We start from the raw sequence: 24,063 nt of genomic DNA, 5'->3' as shown, positions 1-24,063 counted from the left end.
TATTTGATAACTTATATATATAATATTTTTAATCTCAATCGAGAACGTATATTGTAAGTTACGTTATTCTGTATAAATACTACAATGTCTATAAATACTACAATATTGAAATTGAAATAGTCTATAAAAAATAGTGTACAAAATAAAATGACGTTTAAATTACAATTTTTAAATTTTTTATCACACTTTCAAATGTAATTAAAATTTAATTTAAAAGATATTAAAACTAATTAAATCTTAAATTTATTTTTTTTAATGTATATTTTAAATGTATATATAAATGCAGTTTTTCTCGGTGTACAAAAATATTAAAAGTATTAAATCAACAATCTCATAAAAGTAAAAATATAAAATATTCTTTTTTGAAAAAATTAATAGCCTTAAACAAATATTACCTACTTAACAAAAGAAATTTTTATCGAAAAATATATATTATTAATTTTTAATAATAATTTTAACAAGTTAAGAAAAAAAAATTGGATATTAACAATATTTTTTAATTAAGAATCTTTTAGAATTTTTGAATATTATTTTACTTATATATGTTCTAAAAAATTTTTAACTCTTCGCTATTACACTTTTTTTAAATGTAAATGTCACACAGGATGGATTCCAAGCAACTTCGACTTTAAATCGCTGTAAAATTGGAGATATTGTTAATATTTGACATTTTCTTCCTCTTAAATTGTAAAAATTATTATTAAATAAGGATAAATATATTTTTCTTGATAAAACTATGCAAAACTTTTTTTTTATAAACTGGTTATATTGTTTATATATATATGTATATATATATATATATATATATATATATATACATATAAACAATGATATTGTACTTTTTACATGTCTATTATAATATTTTGTAAAAATTTCAAGTTTTAAAACTCTTTCCAAAAATTTTATTTTTGTTTATATACTAGACAATAATTATTGATTTAATATTAACTTTTTTTTCTGTGCAAGGTTTAATATTTTTTTTCATGTGTACTTTTAAAAACAAAATAAAACTATAGTTTTGGGTGTACAATTTGTTAGTTTCTACCTGTTTTTACCTGTATAAACGTGTATCGGTAATATGCAGTTATAACCAATGTTCTTGTTAACTTCTTGTTTTTAGTAGTACATTCAAGCGATAAATGTATGTACATACTCGGTAAGCTATGGCTTCGCCACTTTATCTTTTTTAGTTATGTCGCTGTTATTGCCCTGTAAAAAACGATAGAATCTGAAAATACGGTTTAAAGTTAGGATTACAAAATACAATATTGCCGCTTTATAACACTTGTGCAAACGTAAAATACTCTTCAAATACTGGTAATGAAAATACTAAATATATTCATTGTGAATGAAACAAACTGCGCTTGAGTAATTTGCTCCACTTTATCTGTATTTGATATTATTTTCTACGTTCTAGTACAGTCAGTTTTATAAAACAAATAGAAATGCGATAAAAATTATACTTTCAAATTTTTTGTTGATAAAAGCAATTAGTAAAATAATTCGATTATATTCGATAAAACTAAAACTATAAATTTTAATTAAATTAAAATAATAATTTGTTTGAATTAACACTTTTTTTTTATAGTATGTATTTTCATTTTAGCAGAAAAAATAGTCAGTAAAAGAATAATATTAGTAAAGCACAAGATTAAAAACGATTTTATTTGTTTTTATTATGCGTCCATAAATTATATAATGAAACAGCTATTTATTATTTTTAATTATAAAAATAATAAATAGCTTGAGGGTTACACATTAAATAAGACACACAATGTGATAAAATCTATATACATATATGAAAGACAGCTATTTTATAATGCGATATACATAAATATGAATAAAATTCTGTCGTCTAGCTTCTTTCTACTTACTTGGTTAATTCATATTTACAATTATGAATTCTGATTAAATATTCTATAAGTAAGCAATTCTATACAGCTTTTTTTTATTTAGATACTGTTGTGAAGTGTACGTAATACATTTTATTAATAACTTGTCTTCTCAGGAATAACTTAACGATTTGTGCCACAATTTAGCAATTTGAGTTTTTTCAACATGAAGATTATCAAACTACATTAAATGTTAAATATTTGTCAGAGTAGTTATAAGATATCGATTATTTCAAGACGTTTCTATTAAAGTAACATATCAATAAATTTATCTATCTATTTTTTAATTTATCATATTAAATGATGGCAATATCTGATATTGATTTTTCTTAACCGATTTATTCGTATAATTACTTTTAGGTCATATTTACGTACAAAATATTTTAACATGGCTAATATATGCTCGCACATCTAAATTAAATAAATTATTAATATGTAAATATGCACGGATTATTTTTATCTTTTCATATTACATATTTACGCGCACATCTGACAAAATATTTTGATCCTGATTACTTTTTTTTACAATAATAATGTATTAAAAAAAAATCTTTAGTATAGAATAAACAACAATACTTGCTGTAATGAATAAACGCGAATATATATAATCAATATGAATTTCAAATTACCGCTATCCATACAAAAAAATTATAATATAACATGGATATATAACAGCTATATTATTTCATAAATTTTCAAATTCGATGCATTCGTGAGCGTGTTTATGTTAAGCCACGTGCGAGTAATCCATCCCATTGCAAGCATTAGCTACTGAAAGTTTAACCAATGGGAATGAGAACGTTACGTTCACGGATTTTCATCAAAATTTCAAAAGAATCGTATCGAAGCAATATCCCTACTGGCCATAAAATTTCTCAAAACTTTCCTCTTGCTAGAACATCTGATTCAATACTTGTCTTATTTCAAGTTATGGAAATTCCTGTCGTATCATGTAATAAGAGACTCATATTTATATGCAATTGTTCCGAGGAGTAACTTTCTTGCAAATTGTTGCGTTCCCTTTTTTTTGCTCAAATTCTTCATTCTTAATAATAATAATAATAATAATAATAATGATAACAACAAAACATTGATATGTCATGATTCGTCGTTGCTGATTCAGATAAGCCGGACACAATATTGAAGTTTAAAAGTAAATGAATGACTGCTTGAAATTTTATGGCAGCCATTATCATATTTATTTTGCGGAGAAAATACAAACGGATGAAAAAATTCGCGGAGAATTGGATTCATTATGTTCAGTACAAAAAAACTTTATGATAAGAATTAGCATACTTATGTTATGGAATACTTTTCCTAATACGTGAGCGCGTCCATATATGTTACCGTATTATCTTTATCGCATATTTCTATATTAATTTTATCGTAACAACGAAACAAGTTAATGCATTATTGTTTAAATATTAACTAGTAACAGACGGAAAGCTTTTTTTAAATTAAAATTTGTAAAATTTTGGTGACAAGGATTTTTTGAGTTGCTAATTACGAATTAGAATTCCAAAATTTTTAATGGCAGATCTAACATAGCAGACAAAGAAGACAAATTTTTATATACTTTAATAGTTTCAAAACTTTATCTATAACTGTTCTTAATTTGTAATTGTAAATTATTTTAAAATGAAAACAATAAGATAAAGATCAAGTTAAATATTTCCACGTCCCGACTTCTTGTTTTAACTAAAAAGCGTTTTTTTGTAACAAAATAATTAAAAAGTGCGTCAAAATATATAGTTTTTAATTTATTTTTATTTGCCATATTAAATTTTGAATTTAAAAAATTTAATTACAGATTCGTAATCAGAAATCCCCAAAATCCATAAGAACAAGAATTTAAAAGTGATTAAAAAATATCAATGTTTGCTACTTTCCTCCGCTACATTGAATCTGAATAACTTTTCATTTTTAAAATTTGATAGCAAATTTATAATCAACGATCCTGAAAATCCTTAAAAAACAAGGCTTTAAAGTAATTAATTAAAAAGCATAAAAGTACGCTACTTTTGTCCACTATATTGGATACGCCATTTTATATTTTAAAAATCTGATAGCAGATTTGTGACTAGCGACTTCAAAACCCCGCGGTTAGTATTAGCTGTTATCTTTTAGTGATTTTCTTCGCAAATAGTTTTAAATTAAAGTGATGACATCATATGGCATCGTGCGTCCTTTACCGATAGTTAAAAGATAGAAACAACATATTTCAATCTTAACTTTATTCTTTCTTTGTATTCTCGTGAAGTTATTCTGAAACTAACGAGCAAAGAAGGGCCACTCCCATAAAGATCGAAATACATTTTATAGTAGTGCGAAGTAGAAATAAAATAACGGGGTGAATAGTTGTTATAAAGGGTGCTCGACCCTGTGTGAGCAAATTGTCACGTCAGCTATGCTTACGAGAAATTGTAGACATCTCGTAAAACAAAATGGAAGTATATACACTTGTACTTTGAAAAGGAAAAGATTAGCATTTTTTTTTCTTTGTTAAATTGGTTATCGGGCTTAAATATATGTATTTTATAAGGATTTTATCAGTCTCAATGAATACAATTGCATGCTACACGGATTTTGATTAACTTTGCAAAAGCTTAATTGAAGATTGTTGTGGTAAATAAATTGCAGCTCGGAAAACATATTCGCAACTTATTTTGATTAGTTCTCTATTGATATAATTTACCTAAATACAATTAACTTTATTTGCATTTAAATGAACGGCGGCATAACGTTCAATCGCGATTACTTTTTGTTAATAAAATGTACACGACGTAATTTAAACAATATAGCATAATAACAAAAGAGTTATGTAACAATAGCCTGATATATTTTACGGTAAATCGGACATACAGTTGTGCTAGATTCTACATTTACACGAATTCTCGGGAAAACGCGAGTACAATTACATAAAGAGAGTGGTCGATAGTTTCAAAGTTGCATTTCGTTCGTTTGCTATTTTCGAATTCTACAATAATAATTCTTCCACTAGCTTTTCGCTCGGCCGCGACAGTAACGTGAGATCAAAAATGAATCTGCAATGACGAGGGATGGTGCGACGAGGGATGGAAGAAACCTGCGTTTAATCGGACGCGAGAGAAGAGCTTCGGGAGCATGCGCATCCCCTTTCCATCCCCATGAACCCTCGTCGCTTTAGCCGTCATTGCCGTGGCAGTCGCCGTGATACTCGCCGGCTCCGCGACGCCAACTGGCTACTGTGCCGCGTCTTTCACGCTCAGTATGCGTTTAACTATCGTGACGACAGGTTTCTCCTCGTCGCCCTGTTTGTTCGCAAGCTCGAGTTTCACGTTTCTTATATACGCGAAGGAACGTGCAGCGCGTGTTATTTCTAGTTCCGCGGCACGTGTCCCTTGCGGTTTCCGCCTGCCGCTCCATTTTCCCGGATGTTTCGTCGTCCCATCGTCTTCATCGGTGAATTGTCGTTTAAAGAGGGATGCGTCTAACTAAATAGAACTCAAGGGAAATTATTTGAAATACCTTGCGGTAGGATCGCACGGATATTAAGGTAAAGAAGTGAACAAATATGCGGTCTGCGTGCGGAAGAGAGCATGTTTCACATGACGCGTATATAAGTATTCTTATGAATAAATTCGCGAAAAAATGATTTGAAACTAAAAAGTGTTCAAGTATATAATACTGGAGTCAAATAATTTTTCAATTATTTCCAATAATTTTTTGCGAATCTATGCAATACTATTTTTTCATAAAAATGTAAGCTTTAAAATTCAAATTTTTAACCGAAATTACACGACCTCTTTTGTGATGCGGAATTTTAGATGCATTTTAAATCAAAAAATGTTTTGTTGATTCCAAAATGTTTTTCCGGTTCCGTCGATATCACGGTATCAGTTTCCGGAAAATGTTGTCATGTAATAAATATGAACAAGTGCGAACATATATATATTTTGCTTATATCAAGATACATGCATTTTGAGAATAAAGAGCAGTTCTTTAAAGATACTCTATTAATTTTGAAAAATTAATATGGAAATATTACGTCAGAATATTTAAAACTTATCAAGAAAGAAATTTATCAAATACAAAATACAAAAATGTAATGCAAATAAAGTAATAGTAGTGCATTAAATATTCAATTATGTAAAGATTAAATAATTAAAACAAGATTAATTAAGTATTGTCTTGTGAAACTTTTATAAAAATGTAATATTGAGCAGTATTAAACTTTGGCCAATAATTATTACTTATTTTTAGTATTAAAAGTATTAATAACAATGTTTTTAATACTTAAAATAAGTATGAATTACTAGCCAATTTACTGCTTAGTATTACATTTTTATAAGAAAGAATTTAATAAATTTTAGTTTCATGAGAATTTTATAGAAATATTTTGGAAAAATTTTGTAAAAGTTTTTATTTAAAATATCGAAAAACAAATAAAATTATATTATCATATATTACTTGCAGACATGTGCGCGCGGTTTATACGTGTACTATTGTGTAGGTGCTTGAAAGGATTATATAAATATATTCTCAGAAAGAAATATTTACTTATCTTTACATAAAGTTTAATTTTATTTTTATTTTAATATGTGTCCATGTTTTGTTAGTTAAATATTTTATTATCCTGTTTATGCACTCAGTTGATTTTATAAATTATAAAGCTTACTATAAAAAAAAATAAAGATTAAATCTAAACTCTGAGAATATAAAATAAATAATATAAAAAGCTGAGAATGAATATAAATCTCATGTCGGTAGATGCGATTAACTGTGTGTGACTGTATAAATAAAATATTTAATGTAAAAATTTTATATAAAATCAATAGATTAATTGATGAGACGATATCTGGATGATTAAAATTATAAATTTAATTATAAAAGTTATAAAATTACAGAAATAAAAAATTTTAATCAACACTTAAACATTTTACATTTGATTGTGTACTTTTTTGCAATAAAATGTAAAATGTTTTTTATATTTTAATAAATACGAATAAAAATATAATAGAATAGAGATCAGAAAGCTTAAAAATAAAGAATGAGAGTCACGATTAAAGTTGGATAAGTTAATGTTTTAAAAGATTAATTTAATTACGTTAAAAGTTACATGAATAGAAAACTAATTTAGTTTAAACTTAAGTTAAAATTGAATTAACTTAAACTAAATTAAAATTACTGTCAAATAACTTCATTTATATTAAAAGTTGGACTATCATTGTTTCTTAAAAATAAATTACTCTAAATCAACATTTTTATGGACATTAAATAACAAGTAAAATTTATTGAGGCATTATAGTTTTTTACATACACACACACACACAAATATCTATTATAATATAGTTATCTTAATATTGAATACTGCCAACAATAAATACAAAGATAAAAACTAAAGTTTTAAAATTTTTATTTTCTGTTTTAAAAGTGTTTTTATTGATGATATCATTTTGGCTGAAATAACAGATTAGAATAAGTATTAAAATATGTATAATAAAATTACAGAAATAAAAAGCTTTAATTTAATATTACCGCTCAGATACTGACACATAAATATTTTGTTTAATGCCGTTATTTAATAAAAAGAATTTTTCTATTTTATTACGCAAAAAGTAGTTTTATACACATATATAATATTTACATATATATAAATAAACTATTTTTATACTTATATATGTAAATTTATATACATTTATTTATAAATAATTATAAATAAGTATTTAAAACTTTCTATTTTCCTTGTTAAGGAAGACATTTTGTGTAACAAATTAAAAAAATTGCTTTTTGAATAACTTAATATTTTAATATGTCAGAAATATATCTCTTAAGTTTTAAACAAGGTGGAGCGTTTATATACTTAAAATTTAAATAATCTACATTATGTTCTGAATTGATTATGTGTGTATAAATTATATTTTATATGTTATCTATGAAAGCAATAATAAATGGATCAATAAAAAATTCAGATTTTATCAGAAATTGTGAAAATAATATGTTCTCTTTTATTTTTAATATAATATATTTATATTTTATTAATACTAAAATAATTACTATTAAAAGTTTAATAAAAGATTAATATTAAAATTTATTGTATAAATACCAACACAAATTTTCTTTAATTAATACTCAAATACATATTAAGAATTTTTTAATTATATTATTTTTTGTATTGTGTTATTTAATTTATAATATAATAATCTACATTTTTTACCTACATGATAAAGATTTGTGTAAACATAATGTAAACAATACGTAAATAATCCATATAAGCATAATCTTGAAAGTTATGGCACAATCTGGATTTTAAAATAAAATTTGGAAAATTAATGTGGGGCTAAAGACAATTTTCCTACCGAGCGTCAAGCAAACAGAGCGGTGAGCGCGTGATGCGTATTTTTCCCCTAATCCCTTAGATCTTAGATTATTAATTACATAGTCCTTGAACAAGAGCTGAGATGTTTTGGCCAGTATATACTTTATTCATATATATGAATACTTTATATAATTTTTGTATGTATTTTTATTTAAATATATTTATATCATGTCTTATATATTTATTAAATATATTTATGTCATGTCTTCGTATATAAACTTTATAGAGATAGTGTACCTTAAAGTAAAGCGATTTGCATAAATGTAACAGTCGTCTTATGAAACGCGTCTGCTTTTGAAATAGTTTTACTTTGAATGTCTATTTGTGCAGTAATACGAAGATGTTTCTAAAAGTAATTTAATAAAAAAGACATTTTTTATATGTTTTTGTCCAATGGATTACAAAAAATGATAATTACACGAAATAATATACAAATAATTACATAAAATAATTATACAAGGAAAAGAACAAAATTTGATTTTACTAATTAAAATCTTTTTGGAATTTATAGCAAGAGATATCTGGATAAAACGCTGCCTGTGCCAAATTCTGAGAGTCATTATGAAACATGTGAAGATACCGTATCTTTCATCGTAAAACTACTGCGAGGCGTAAGTAGTATGGGTTTCGACTTTTTTTTTCTTTTTAACTGAGAAAGCAATTGTAAGAGTTCACGCGGTTTCCGGATAATGAGCATTTAACTTCTACTTTTCAAATAAAGGTTGATTTTTTCTATGCACTACGGTGAAACTTCGCGATAAAAAATTTGAACATGCGATGAGAAATGAGATTTTGTAAAGAATTGTAATTTAATTATATCGCAAGAAAAAAACAATAGAGGAAAGGCACCAAATTTGGAATAATTTCTTAAATTGGAACTCTTTTATTTCTTGAAAATTAAACATCGTATACTGATAAAAATATGATTTGTTTAGTTAATTAAAGAAATAAAAACTTATATTTCGCATATTCATACTTTTTTCCATATAAAATCTGCTAAAAATGAATTTGTAAAAAACCAGAGTTATATTTGCATGATTTTGTCTCTTAGACAAGCCTAACGGAATAACGTTGAGTCCGTATAGGATTACATAATACATAATAAGATGTATAAATCAAGAAAATGTAACATTAATATTTTGACCGTATAGAAACTTCAAATTAGGCGCCTATTTCGTCAGATGCTCTTTTGAACATGTGTCCGAAACAATATTATAAAAAATACTATACCATTTGATAGAAGATAATTTCTAATTTGTATTCATGTTCTCAACATTGTTTTTTTAACTGTTATTTAAGAAATACTGTCCAAAAACAAAGTGGTGTTCCAAATTCGCCTTTCCCCTATCTTTATTTATTGTAATTTCTTTTAAATTTACATGAAATGAGGAGGGGATGCATTATTTTTACATTATATATACATTTTACATATTTTTACAATATTTGATAAAATATTTAATAACCAACCAAAGCGTTTTATATAACAAAAGCTTGTCGGACAATAAATACATATTGAAATAATGTTTTGCAAGCTTCGATAGCTCCTTCACTTGAAGAGTTTTCTTTGGCTTTCTTTTGGAAGGTTTGGGAGCTCTTTTTGGTCTTCTTTGGCAGCTGTGGTTGGAACTTTTTCTGCGTTGTTTGGTTTCTTTTACAAAACATGTATAATGCTTCATCATTATGTATCTTTTTTTTCTTGCTTCTCATTTCTACATTATTCGTTATTGTATTCGAGGTATGTAACAATGAACACAATTCCTTGTTGTACAATTTTTTCCTTGCTTCTACTCTTTTCTGTCAAAAAAATATGTTTTGTTGCTTTTTCAATGTAAACTCTGTATTTGTTTTATAATTTAATATGTTATAATATATTTATAAAGAAATTGTTTTCTAAACGGACATTTATTACTATGTGAATATACGGATGTAAACATAAAACAAAATAATCTTTTATTACGTAAAACATAATTTTTGAGTTATATAATATATATTCAATTTATTTATATATTTGATTTATTTAATTATTTAGCATATTATTATTATTGTGCAATCGTGTCGCGATATCGTAAATAAAATAAATGCTTTTTGCGCGTAGAGAATTTGAGTATAGAAATAGCATAACGTTTGAGTATGTTTTAGCTTTAACGCTGCAGTCTCGTGCTCAATGCGAACAATTGAGGACCTTTATAGAATTCCTTAGTGTCATTTGAGAAGAAGCAAACAGTAGTATCACGTTCATGATGAGAACGTGCAGATGGAATTCAAAAGCACGATATTAAAATCCTAATATATATATATATGTATATATATATATATACATATATATATATATATATATATATATATATATATATAATTATTATATATATATGACCTATTTCCTTTTGCGGCCATTTATAACGCAGTACTTGAAACGCGAATGCCATTAGATCGTATTTTATGCAAGAACTTCTGAAAGGATGCGCGACCACACTCTTATATATACAAAGAAAAAGCGGAGTGGAATTATGATAAAGGTTTTTTGCAACTTTACAACACACACATACACACACATGCACATGACTGAAAATGTATAAAATTATACAATATATATGCTATAATAAGATATATCTTAAATTATTATATCTTATTGTTATTAGAAGACACCGCGTGGAAAGAACTCAAGCGAAATTGCATTCAGGCTGCATAGCCATTAATTTCTGGAGAACTCATTAAAAAATTTTAATCGTGCTTTCCAACTAGATTTAAGATTCATTTCATCTTTTTGCTACTATATAACAACATGAGATACGGGCAATGTTCAAGACTATGTTAAAAACATATTTTAAATGTTAGAAAGGAATATTTGGGAGAGAGAGAACAAAATTATTTAATATACATGCTCGCGTATTATATGTTACTAATGAACTCAATAAATTCAATAATATCTTACATTTAATGTGCAAACATATATTTTCAAAATCTATTTTCGTGCTTTTTTGACAGATAATACATTTGTATGTGTATGTATGTGTGTGAATTATGTTTTACGTAATAAAAGATTATTTTGTTTTATGTATACATCCGTATATTCACATAGTAATAAATGTCGGTTTAGAAAAAAAATTTTTTATAAATATATTATAAGTTTATACGCTAAAATTATTAGAAATGATGTGCTTTCAATGCATTCCGATTGGCTTCGCGCATCATAAAGCGAGATCCTTAATTTCCCCGCAACTAAAAATTCTTTTTTCTTCTTAAACATAAATAAAAAGTTAAGATTGCTCATTTCGGTCAGTAGCGGATCTTAGTGTTGAATATAATTTTTCTATTAATTTAACATTCTTAGCTCGTATAAACTGTGCGACGACAAACACAGTTATTAGTAGATATGGATGTATCTTTAATTAAGATCTCCCTATTTACGAAAAAAATTGTAAATAACTTATTGCGAAAAATAATATCTCAGCTAGGATTTAAACCTAAATCTTCCATCATTGAGGGCGTCTTTTTTTATGCCATGGCTCAAAGCATGACGTATATTAAAACTGAGAGAAGCCGGCGGACTTGATTCTAGCAGAAATGTCGTCTGGTGCTTAAGTAAATATGCATCAAGTTGTCTCGGATGTCGCGACCTATGATCGATCGACGAGGTTCCGCATCAGACTGTAACATCGTAATTATCGTCATAAATCTCCGACGTTGCGGATGGCGGAAGTTAAGGCATAAAGTTCTCCACGGATTTGCGCGTCTATTAGCGTGGCCGTGTTGGCTCATTTCAACCACATGTTTCTCGCTCTTTCGGAGATTCCGAAATTCTCTCGTTGCTAGGCGATGAACGCCTTATCTCGCCTCTACCTATGTGGAGTCCACGTTTCCACACCATTGATGGCTATTCAAGGAATATAACCCGCGAATGTTCCCGATTATATATCTTCGATCTTTTAATTTCGCTATTGCCTCTTTATAGCGGCTTTTATCGTAAACCAAGTTTACAACCTGCCTTCGTTCGCAACATCACCATCGAGCTTCGTGATATTCGATGTCTTCGATCGCACATAATTTCAGATCTTCGTTTCCTTTGCACTTGAGTTACTGGAGATAAAGAAAGTTTTCAAGTCAAAGATATGTGTGTTTCAAATGCTAAATAAAGTCAGTTGCCGATCGATCAATAATTTATCCGACTCAAATTTAAGATAGCTAATAATAAGATCCGAGTGCAAGTAATTCTGGCTTGTTGCTAAGACAGATGGTGACATTCGACTCGATTAATGTAGAAAGATTGAGGTCTGGTATATTTTTTAGAGCACGTTAAAAGTATAATATAATCACTAAGTGCGAAATGGCTTGAACGTTGTGAATGGTCTTTGGCCTAGCTCAAGCGACGATATTTTTATTTTATGGAAATGTGCACACGTATTTCGTCGATTAAAATCGCTTTCTCGTGACATTGCATACGAATTTTCTTTTATCGTCGTGACATTTCTTTCAAACGTTGCTTGAAATAAGGTTCAATTTTGCAAGTGCATTATTTTTCTTTTTAAATAAGATACATGCTCTTCAGAGAAATAATCTTGGTCAGTAATAAGTATGACAAATTGTAAAAAAAAAAGAAAACTGTACGTTATACAGAATCTTTTCCACTGAATTTTGGAGCTCGCGAATGTCGAAGATTCTTTTACATATTTTTATGTAATTCTGCCCTTATGTACATTTACATTGCGCTTGTCACATCGCGTTGAATATTTTTACGAAATTCTTTTTCCACGGAACGTAAAATTTGCTTGTCTGGAAACAAAAACAGAATGGTTTGTACGTGACTGAAATTGTGCTCCTGCGCAATCCCCGTTCATACTTCTCTCTTTCTGTATACTATCTTTCCTCTTTATCCATAAAGTATCTCACTCGTATATACGATAGTGATCTGACCATCTGTCTTAGTTGCATGCTGTACTATTCATAACTTTCTTCGATTACCTTCACATACGCAAGCAAAACTTTATCGTATTTTCGCGCTGGTAAATATTTCATGTATTTTCAAACGATATCTATAAAGATAGGAACCGCCACGTCTACGAAATTTCTTACATTTCCAGTACCATTTCGCTCCTTGTTTAACAGATTGGCTTTTTTCTTACCGTTTACTTTATATCCGTGCTCTATCAACATTGAAAAACGCGTCACGTTGTGGATTCTTTCTTTTATTAAACTTCTTTATGATTACTTATCTTGTGCTATTATTCATCTTATGCTATTTCGATCTTTTCAGGTCACAGCAAAGTCCCTGTTTGCTCTTTTCACAACTACTTAAGTAAGTACAATTTATTTGCGTACAGAAAAGTTATCAAATGTGTACTGTTAAATTTTTTTTATAGTGTTGTTTTTATATCAAAAGTTGTTCCAAAATATGGAAAATGTTTCCATATATTGATTTAGATGATAATTTATATACAAAAGTTTTCGACATAAAAAATTAATTTATTGTCATAGTAGAAGAAAAGCATTGAAACAGATTTTCTAATTTGATCCCTTTATTTCTCGAAAACTAGATATTGCACCGTACAAATACTGACAAAAACATGATCTGCTTAAATAATTAAGGAAATAAAAACTCGCAATGGATACGGTTTTTTTCTATAAAAAAATTTACAAAAACAAATAGAACTTATCAATAAAATTGAGAAGGCCTAAATGATCGCAGGTAGATCTTGGTGCTGATTATAATATTTTTTTAAATGTATTAATTTTATCTAACTTAATCTAACCGTCACATATAGTTGTGCTACATGGCGCGTCTTGTGAAGTAGCATAACAGATTTTGAATAATTGACAAGAAAATTATTTTACATCAAAATAAAAAGCTTCTAGAAATCCTGATAGACATTAACTTGTACCAGGGTTGAATAGTAACTAGTTAAAAAGTTGGAAGTTAATAATCCATCCATCCACTTTGTAAAAAAGAGATGTTGCCATTGTATTGTTGCCGCTTTTCTGCGATGTTGATTGGTTTTCTCGCTGCGCTTTGTGTTGCGAGAATAACTGTCATTGTGAATGAATTTTGTCAGCTGTCAAATTTGTATAGACGATTATCTATAGTATAGATCTTTTGCACAAATAAAGTTTTTTAATTTAGAAAAAAATTAATGAGTTGAATAACTAATTAAAGTTAAAAATTAAATCATTTAAATTTAATAAATTAAGTTAAAAGTTATTAGCTTTATGCTAGACATCACAAACGCGCGCTTTGCGCGTCTTATTTAACTTTTTATTTTTTACGCTTTATTTTTTGTTTTTAAAAATAATAAGTTAAATAAGACGCGCAAAGCGCGCGTTTGTGATGTCTAGTATAAAGCTAATAACTTTTAACTTAATTTATTAAATTTAAATGGTATAATTTCTAACTTTAATTAGTTATTTAACTTATTAATTTTTTTTCTTAGTTAAAAAACTTTATTTGTGCAAAAGAAAAAATTATTAGAAAATACGTTCTTGGACGGTGGGAGTCAGCCCTTTTACACAAAGGCAATCGGATATTTATATGTCTCTCATCTTTTTTCCCTAAATTTTTAAACGTTTCTTTGCTATTCAATTATTAAATGTACATATTAATATAATTTATTCTGAAAACATAATTTTTCTTTTACTTTTAAAAACTTAAAAGTAAACTTACTTTTAACTTCTGTGTCACATATATCTACAATTAAAAACTTTAAATATAAACTGAGTGTTTATGCGTTCGCCTCATCCGAAAGCAAAGGGTTAATCAATAGTACAATAGAATTTTAGTTATAAAGAAATTAAAATAAAGAACGACTTTTTTCATTAACTGAGATGGACGCGTAAATTAATAAAGTAAGAAAGTTAAAAATTTACCTAAATGTTAAGCGCATTTTAATTAACAATATATAATTTTTACGTTATTGAAAAATCTTGAATATGTAAAAATACTGAAAAAATGTTTTTTTAATCATAAATATAAAAATATTAAGAACTCGTAATTATTCATGTAACAAAAAATCGTAATAAACAAAGTGTAAGGAGTTAACGTGGTAATTAGTGCATAAATTCAAAACAATCATTAAATATTTTAATACATTACGCTATAATATACATTTTAATTATACAAAGTTTAAATATAAATATAAAACGTTTTGGCTTTGCTCTAAACTATCTTCAAGAAATAAGTGTGTAGTAATCAAATAATTCTGCACACTCCTGACCTAGTGCCAAATAAGAAAATCTTCTAATACCAGTATTTATAGCCGAATAAAAAAGCTATATGTATAAGACTTGAACCTCTTAGCTTTGAAGAATTGATAATAAGATCCTCTTAAGAAGTGAATAAAACCTTCTCTATCAATAACGTCATAAAATCGTTCTCTATCAATAACGTAAATAAAATCATTCTCTATTAATAACGTCACAGAGAAAAAATTATCATATTTATACAAAATTATCATATTTATACAAAAAATACTATAAAAAATGTATTTGTTAAAAACAATTTGTAAGATTTTATAAATAAGAAATAGAAAGTATTACTTTATATTTCAGATAATATGTCTTTCCTCCTTATTATTATTATTATTAATATAATATTATAAGAAATGTAAAATATTACCATATAAATAGATAGTAAGTACAAAATTCCCGCAAGAATCAAACAAGTCTACAGGCTTTTTATTTTCTCTTTTGTGTAAATTATTAAAGTGTTAATTAAAGTCTATATCTTTTTTCTTACACCTATTATGTGTTTGAAGAAATATTACCATATTTCTAATAAACAATTTGAAAATAAATTTTTTCATTTTCTACGAATTTAACTTTTTGAATTTGTTTGGTTTGCAGGAAACTTTCTATTTATGATTAAAATAATTTAATAGAACATATAAAAAGACATTTTTACGTATTTTATTATTATTATTATTATTATTATTATTATTATTATTATTATTATTATTATTATTATTATTATTATTATTATTATTAGCTCTATTTGTACTTAATTTATTATACTTTCAAAATAACTCTTAAAGCGACTTATTATACCCATAGCTGTTAAAAAATCGTTAATCACCCAAGATCCGCTTGAAAAAGCACAATAAAAAGCTTTCGATATTCCAATATAGTAATAAACGTTTTGTTCCAATAACAAAGTGCAATGATATGAGCTTTTAAGATAATATAATCCGAGATATCAAAATGATTATGGCAAGAATTATATTACGTCGTAATAGCATCTCCAGTCACAAAAGTACATTAAAAGCCGCAGTTAAAGTAGTCATGGACGCGCACGTAATTTTCTACAAGATCGTCTATGGGGATTGCAGGCGTAATTAATCTGCGCATTGTTTTAACCTTATAATCGCGTGCGACGCATATTCGTGCAATGGAATATTCTTTAATGCATGCATGCTATGCATTTGTTCATAGGCGTAAATTTTTTTTTAATATTCACGTGTAATCATGACTGCGGAATAGTTTTTCAGAAATACTCGTCTTATAAATTTTGCTCACATACGTATCCTGTTAAATATACATTTAGTAGTTGCTTATCTAATACAGTACTATCATCCTTAATAAAAAATATATATTCAATTACATTCACATATATTTGTTGCGAATATATAGCAAATACTAATCTCATGTGATTTATTAGTTTCGTTTATTGACGTAGGTTCCTGAGTACGATTAATTATATCTTATCTGATCCGTTCGTGTGGTAGCAGGACTGGCGGAATTCATTAGTGATTGAGTTGATCGGACGTCGGTCGTTTCATTCATCAAACATGGAGGTTTTGCAATTGAGAAACTTAGGTGAGGTCAATTTCGGCATTTGAATTTCGGGGAAAGCTTGCAACATGGTTTCCGATTCTAACACGTTTACTTTCTAGTTCGCATTCGTCGAGTTTTTGTTTGCGCTCCGTCCTTCGGGCTTTTGTTGTTAGGCACTATTGTTGTTGAGCTTCGTTCGAGGAACACATTTGAATAATTATATTCGATACTCAATGAGCCTCAGAAAATATTAATTTCCGTCTGTCTAAAAATCGAATCAATAGTAAGCTAGTAAAGATGAATGATTGTAAACGAATATTTACGGATGGTGAACGATTATAGCGAGCACTTTTCTTTTGATGTGTACCAAAAAGAGATAGAATTGATCGACATAAATTTGGGGTCGTTTGCAATCACTCATGATGTCATCACGTACTCATTAGGGCAGATATATATTTGTAACCTTTCATTAGGAACCTGAATCCAATTTTACGCATAGATTTTGCATTACATAAATATCGTGTGTCTGTGTCTGGATGTGAGATATCGATTTGCTTGAGTTACCAGTATATTGTCATCTCCGCACATATAGATCGGATTATACCCGGGTGAAACTAATCGCGTTATCTCCGACGATCGCGGGCCGTCAGATGGTAGACAAACTCGGCTCAATTATTACCATTCTCCTCGAGCATCCGGCTATGTCCCCTCACGCAGAAACTTCGTCGAATTAGCAGGGAAAGAAAGAGAGAGAATGAGAGAGAGAGAGAGAGAGAGAGAGAGAGAGAGAGAGAGAGAGAGAGAGAGAGAGAGAGAGAGTGAGTGAGTATAGAGAAGAGGAGGGCGAGGACAGAAATGACCGAGTATCCTGTTAAACCCATGAAGTTAGGGATAGTTTGTAAGGGTTGTTGTACTGCATGGTACCGTCAGATTAGGATTCTGGTATGTTTGCACTCTAGCAATAGAGAATCGATAAAACAGTCAGAGATAGACGGATAAATAAAGATGGGCGAATTTAACGCGGTTATATCGTGGATTGCATGACGCACGGGAATAATTGTGATATGCTACGCAAATATATCGAAGATTTTAGTGTGATATCTACAAATACAATAGATTAATTAAAACGCGTGTCTATAATATTTATTCATAATAAAATGGCACTTTTCGACAAACATGTATATATAGACATACGTATGTAAAATTTATATTTATCAATTCACATTAATGAAGGTTTAATTGATAAATTAGTAAATAAAGGCAAAGGTAATTACAAAATAAAATAATTTGCATACATTTATGAGAAAACAATTAAAAAGGTAGAAAAAATGGGATCCTTCTTTGTGTGTAAGCAAAGTACATCGAATAATTTTTCAGTATCAAGAAAATATCGAGTGATGGAAAAAAAAAGTAATAAGCAAAAAAACCAAGTTACGAAACACGCAAAAGTTTTCGAAGAGGGATGATTTTGTAATTTAAGGTAAAAGCATCGTGTAACTTTTACATACACAGATTGCTTTACTACGATCGTCGGAGTATCGTCCTATCCATTCGGTAGAATTGAACTTTCGTCGCAAGCGCAGAGATGAGACGAAAAGATTCAGCTGTCGGGCAGATAAGGACGGTCGCGGGTCGACGGCAATTATAGGTACAGCGAGAGGGTACGCCGATTGAACGACGAAAGGATGGATTCGTCCCTGTATCACGGTTTAGTCTTCGAGTTGCCGCTGCCGCACCCTTGTCGGTCTGACATGCGCCATGACCCGTATATAGGTATCTATAGGTATGCACGCTCCGACGCTTCTCTATGTTTCTCTTACCATACGACTGACTTCATCAAGGGACCAATGCGCGTATGAATACGCAAACTGGATAGCGGTCACGTATTTCTCTCTCTCTCTCTTTCTCTCTATCTCTCTTTTCCTCGTACACCGTTGTTTTCTCTTTATATACGCGTTCACGGGAGTCACATTTATCGCGCGAATAACGCTTTCGTCGAATAGTCTAGTTGTGTTCCTACGAAAGAATTGATTCCACCGATGTGTGTAGGGCATGTGTACGATTTCAAATGTGGAGATCCGAGATACGGGAACGACATGTACCACCGTGCTACGATCTCGACTTTGCGCGGCGGGTCGCGAACTCCGTCCGGACTTGTAAATAGAATGACAATGTGGAAATCTCGATGCGCGCGCGGTGTCCATTGCGTGCTGTACTCGCCGATGATGTTTCCTGTACCACTTGTTACGCCTTTTCGAACACGAGTGCATGCGAATAAAATAGGTCGAGTATTAATTTGAACCGTTATTTTTTTACACCCGACAGTGAAAGCGGAAAAATGATTTGATCGGAGCCATATATATATTGTGATTTTTATGACGCGAGTACATTGTTTGCTTTTATTTTCCTTTATGTTACATTTTATAATTAGAAAAAAATAATTTTTTAACTATATGTGCAATTTATTAATTATAAAAAATTTCACTATTGCGTCGAGAACAAAAAAAACTGGAAAAAAATTTTTATTCAGTATCGATAAATGTAACGTCTAAATTTTATCTTCTTTTTTATAAATATAAATCTTTTTATTTGTTTGCTCTCCACGTCAATATTAATTTTTTCTCCGAGATATGAACGAAACATAAACATTTCTACGGCAGCTATAGACATAAGATATAAGATGGGGCTGCTCATGAGGTACTGAAAACTCTAGATGAAGGTATCCTCCTGTGTGAAAAGAATAGCATAATAACGACGGTGTCTTTTTTTAATGAATATTTACGCATCAAATATTAATATTAGCCTCATTAGAATTTTCTCTACTATTCTTTGTCAAAAAGAGATAGAACGCTCGTTCTATTCTTTTCTTTGTAGCGTACACCTCGCATTACCTCATAAGCAGCCAATCTTAATATGTTTATGACGACAGCACAAATAGGTGTGATTCGTTGTCGTAATATCTATTTCAATTACGTTAAGTACGACAACACATTGCGTGTATACAACAAACACTTCCGCAAAAGCTTTATTTCCATGCAACGCTGCCAAAATGCTCAAGAAGGAATAATGTCGCCTACAAATATTGGACCGTCGAACCTTTTTAGGACAATTGTTGATACCTCTCTTTTATTTTATTATCTTTGGTTGGAATTGTGGTTATAATTTTTTATATTGTTAAATCGTAATTTAAAAATAACGAAACTTTTATTTCCATGCGAGATTTGTTAAATTAAAGCGAATATTTTAAAATTGAAATATACATTGGAAATAATATTAAACGTTTCATACCATAATAGCTCTCTGTGTTCATAACCAGAAAGAGATGTAAGTTATTATTTATTTTTACACAGTACAATTTTTATAATTTAAAAATGTTTTACGAGAGAAAAAGAGAAAATAAAATTTAGTTTTTTATAAGTATTCAAGACAGCAAGATATTTTATACTATACCTCTGTCATGATTGCAACGTATGAAATTTACTAGCTAAATAAAATTCTGGTCACATTGTTACGTAAAATTATAATTTAAATTTAAGGAAATATATAAAAATAAAATGTCTTTTTTACCTAAAGAGATTAAGTAGCTATGATCAACGCGTTCTGACGTAGCGGTTAATTTGGTTTGCTTAAATGCTGCACTGCTAACGCTTAACTTATCAAATGTCACGTGCAAATGGCAAACTATATACTGGGCAATCCTCTCCATTTTCCTCGGTTTCCATAATCGTGGATGAAGGTAGTAAAGCTTTGAAGCTTCAAACCTTTGCTCTCCATCATGACACAGAAATGCAGGCTACAGGATATGAAGTTTGTTTGTTTACGTGTATGGCGTTAGTTACCCTATTTCGATAGTGTTGAAATAAATTGATAGTATTATATCTGAGTAATAATTTTTATACCCTTTTGCGCATATTACTTCTTGATTTAAAGCAATAAAATTTCAAAATACAAGAGGCGATGTATTAATTGTTGTTACAGTAAAATGTAATATGGAATTAAATGTATAAATAATATTTAGGCTTTACAGGATTTTGTCAATGATAGGTGAACAATTTTTTAAAATTATTCTTGAAAAAATTTTTACATGCCCCGACGTGGATTAACAACTTTGGAAATTTATTTAAAGACGTTCCAATTATCTTAATGCTTATTTGTCCTTTTCTTCACATTATATATACTATTCTATAAACATCGTGCATTGTTTCGCGGACAATTCTTGCTGACGTCAATATCACATGCCGCGAAGATATTAAAAACTATCGTTTAGCCGCGATCACTTCAGTCGATTGAGCGTCGAAGAAAAGAAGCGATAAAGAATACGCGTTCAAACTATTTTGTAACGTTATTGATTGGAGAGTGAATACTTTAGTGCGTGCCTTGTAATCCTTTTGTTGTGAAGGGGCGTAAACGAGATGAGCTTTATCGAATATACGTTTCTCGCTATTCCGAAAATATTTGCCGACGTATAGAATCGTTGCGATGAAAAGCCATAGCTGCGATCGAACAGAAAGCGAGATAGGTGATCTGGGTGGAAGAGGTAGAAAGTGACAATCGAGAGCTCACTAAACGCTTGCTGCCAGACGGGGAGCACGATCGATAAAGAGTTAACGTATATAGGCTCCGAGATAACGTCTTGCCTGCAGGAGTTTTGTCATCCTTCTTATCTCGATACAGCGCTGCTTTTCATTTTTTGTTGTATCTGTTAATTGTTTCCGAGAAACATAGATATATATTACAAGTAATATACATGGAGGAACAAAATGAAAAGCGCAAGCTGAAAGATGTCTGAGCGATAAGATATTGCTTCTGATATTTTTCAATTGTAGGGCTACGTCGTGCGCGTTTAATCTTCGTCCTACGACTGAAAGGCACCCACCCATTGGTCTTCGAATCGATTTTGTACGCGATTGCTTTATTAGCTTTTTCGTAACGTTAAGAGAGAATTTTTTAAGTACAATTCAGTCACGTCACCGTGAACGGTCGAGGTTTAAAGTAAAGAGCTTCTACACTGAGAAAAAAAAGTTGTTAATTTGACTAAATTTTTCAACTTAATTAAATTTCTTCAATTCAACTATTTACGTATTTTAGTCAAATATATAAATAGTTAAATCGAAGTTCAAGTATTTTATGTATTTAAGTTAAATGTATTTAAGTTAAATACTTGAACTGAAGGAATTTAATCAAGTTGAAAAATTTAGTCAAATTAACATTTTTTTCTCAGTGTACGTCCTTGCATTAGGTTTTGATAGTTTCTACTATTAAATAAATCTTTCAATTTCGACTGGGAAATTTGATTCTCCAGTATGTTTCGAGGGATCCCAAATATATGGTCAAGAAGAATTCATAATGAGAACATTTATCTTATCTACTAAATACAATTGCATAGTACTTGTTATTTAACGCAGGATCTTGGAGACCTTTTGTTATCGTGTGCGTCCTTTTAGTCATATTCGTCACCGTGAAATTAAATCAACTGTGATTAATCACGTAATATTTATACATCATTATACTTTGTTCTGATGAAGAAACATATTTCCCTTTGCTAACAATTATTATCTGTTGTCGCTAGGAAATCGATAACTTGTTATCTCATAATAACTTATCGTAAATAAAAACGCGGTATTTTTTGCATTGACTTTAAATCAGGTTATACATAATGTTATAAATAATATACGCATATAAAATTCAGCAAAGTAAACTTTGTTCCAAGCATCTGTAAAGCTATTTAAATTCGCAATTTTATGCAAGTTTAAAAAAAGTGAGTGTTTCAAATTTTGCTCGCATATTGCAATTTTTATTACGAGACAGCGTGGTTATGAATTGTGTACAGCAAAGATTGTAAAACTGTAACGATGTTAGCCCTTTTATCTCGTGTGGTTTCTCCTTGTGTGAGATTTTAAAAGTGGACAGCAAAATATTACATGCAGCGGTAGTTATAAAGGATATTTAAATACTGTTTATGGGTTTACGTAAGAAATCCTGTTACTAAATTATTCTTTTTGGATAACAGGTAAAAAGCAGAAAGGATGTGACGTTTTTATGTAAAACGTACATAAAAAAGCTGTGTAATTACATGAAGTATAATTATACATTTTTGTGTAATAATTCAAGATTCATATTTTAGCAAAGAATTTGGAATTGTGTTTCAGCGTTGTTGATAAAAATGTAAATTATTTTAATAACGTGCTCTTTTTTGGTAGATCTAAATCGTTAAATTCATACGACTATAATTAATTTATAACGTTGCATTTTTTATACAATTTTTAATGACTGTGGACAATTGTTTTTAAATATCTTATTATATTTATGCACACAAAGAAAAAAATCAATTCTACCGTCAAGAAAAGTGATTATTTAATTTACCTTTTTAAAAATAACTATTAACAAAAATGGTTTTTTTTATTAGTCTTAAAATATATTTATAACAGATTATAGTAAAGTTTATTATTGCGTACAAAAAAAACTGTGTAGTGGACAGTTTTTCTACGTACAATGTATCCGTGTGCAATTTTTAATTCAAGGATAATTCTTGTGCACAGTTTTTCCACGTACAATTTTTTTGTGTACAATATATTTGTGTAAAATATTCTAATCGTGTACAATTATTTTGTGTAGAATATGATCAGTGCCAAATTGAATTTTTGTTCTAATTTAATATTCTTGATTAAAATATTTAAAATTACTAGAATTTAGAATGTATTTTGAATATATAATATAATCTGATACTTATGATGATCTTATGATCATTTTACGGATGTAAATGAAATATTTGAAATAAGTAACACTTACTTAATTCAGAAGTAATTTAAGTATAATAGGATCTTTTTTGATATGTACAGTGCAATAAAACAAGCAATAGTTATCATCAAATTGATCTGATGTGAAGCAATTGCATGGGCAAACTTGGGAAATCTGAGCAACTTAAGAAACCTGAGTGGAGGTCGTAGAGAAGTACGGGTCAGATACCACCAACTCGTTTCCGTTCTACAATGCGGAATGCAAAGAAAGAAAATGGCGGTCTGTAAAATGAGGATAAAAGCTGGTGTGGAAGGTAGC

General features: G+C 29.0%; 1 protein-coding gene across 1 annotated transcript in view; it reads left to right on the top strand.

The window, feature by feature from the left end:
• The first annotated feature begins 1,647 nt into the window (after positions 1-1,647).
• The window catches only part of LOC105838581 (somatostatin receptor type 2), a 62,653-nt gene continuing 40,237 nt past the window's right edge, over positions 1,648-24,063 (top strand). Inside the window, exons 1-3 of the mRNA XM_012684245.3 lie at positions 1,648-5,427; positions 8,762-8,861; positions 13,502-13,543. The gene's annotated coding sequence lies outside the window, so the exon portion shown is untranslated. The remainder of the gene's footprint in view (positions 5,428-8,761; positions 8,862-13,501; positions 13,544-24,063) is intronic.

Source organism: Monomorium pharaonis, chromosome 2 (assembly GCF_013373865.1).
Source record: "Monomorium pharaonis isolate MP-MQ-018 chromosome 2, ASM1337386v2, whole genome shotgun sequence".
NCBI lineage: Eukaryota > Metazoa > Arthropoda > Insecta > Hymenoptera > Formicidae > Monomorium > Monomorium pharaonis.
This window is presented reverse-complemented; position numbering and strand designations above follow the sequence as displayed.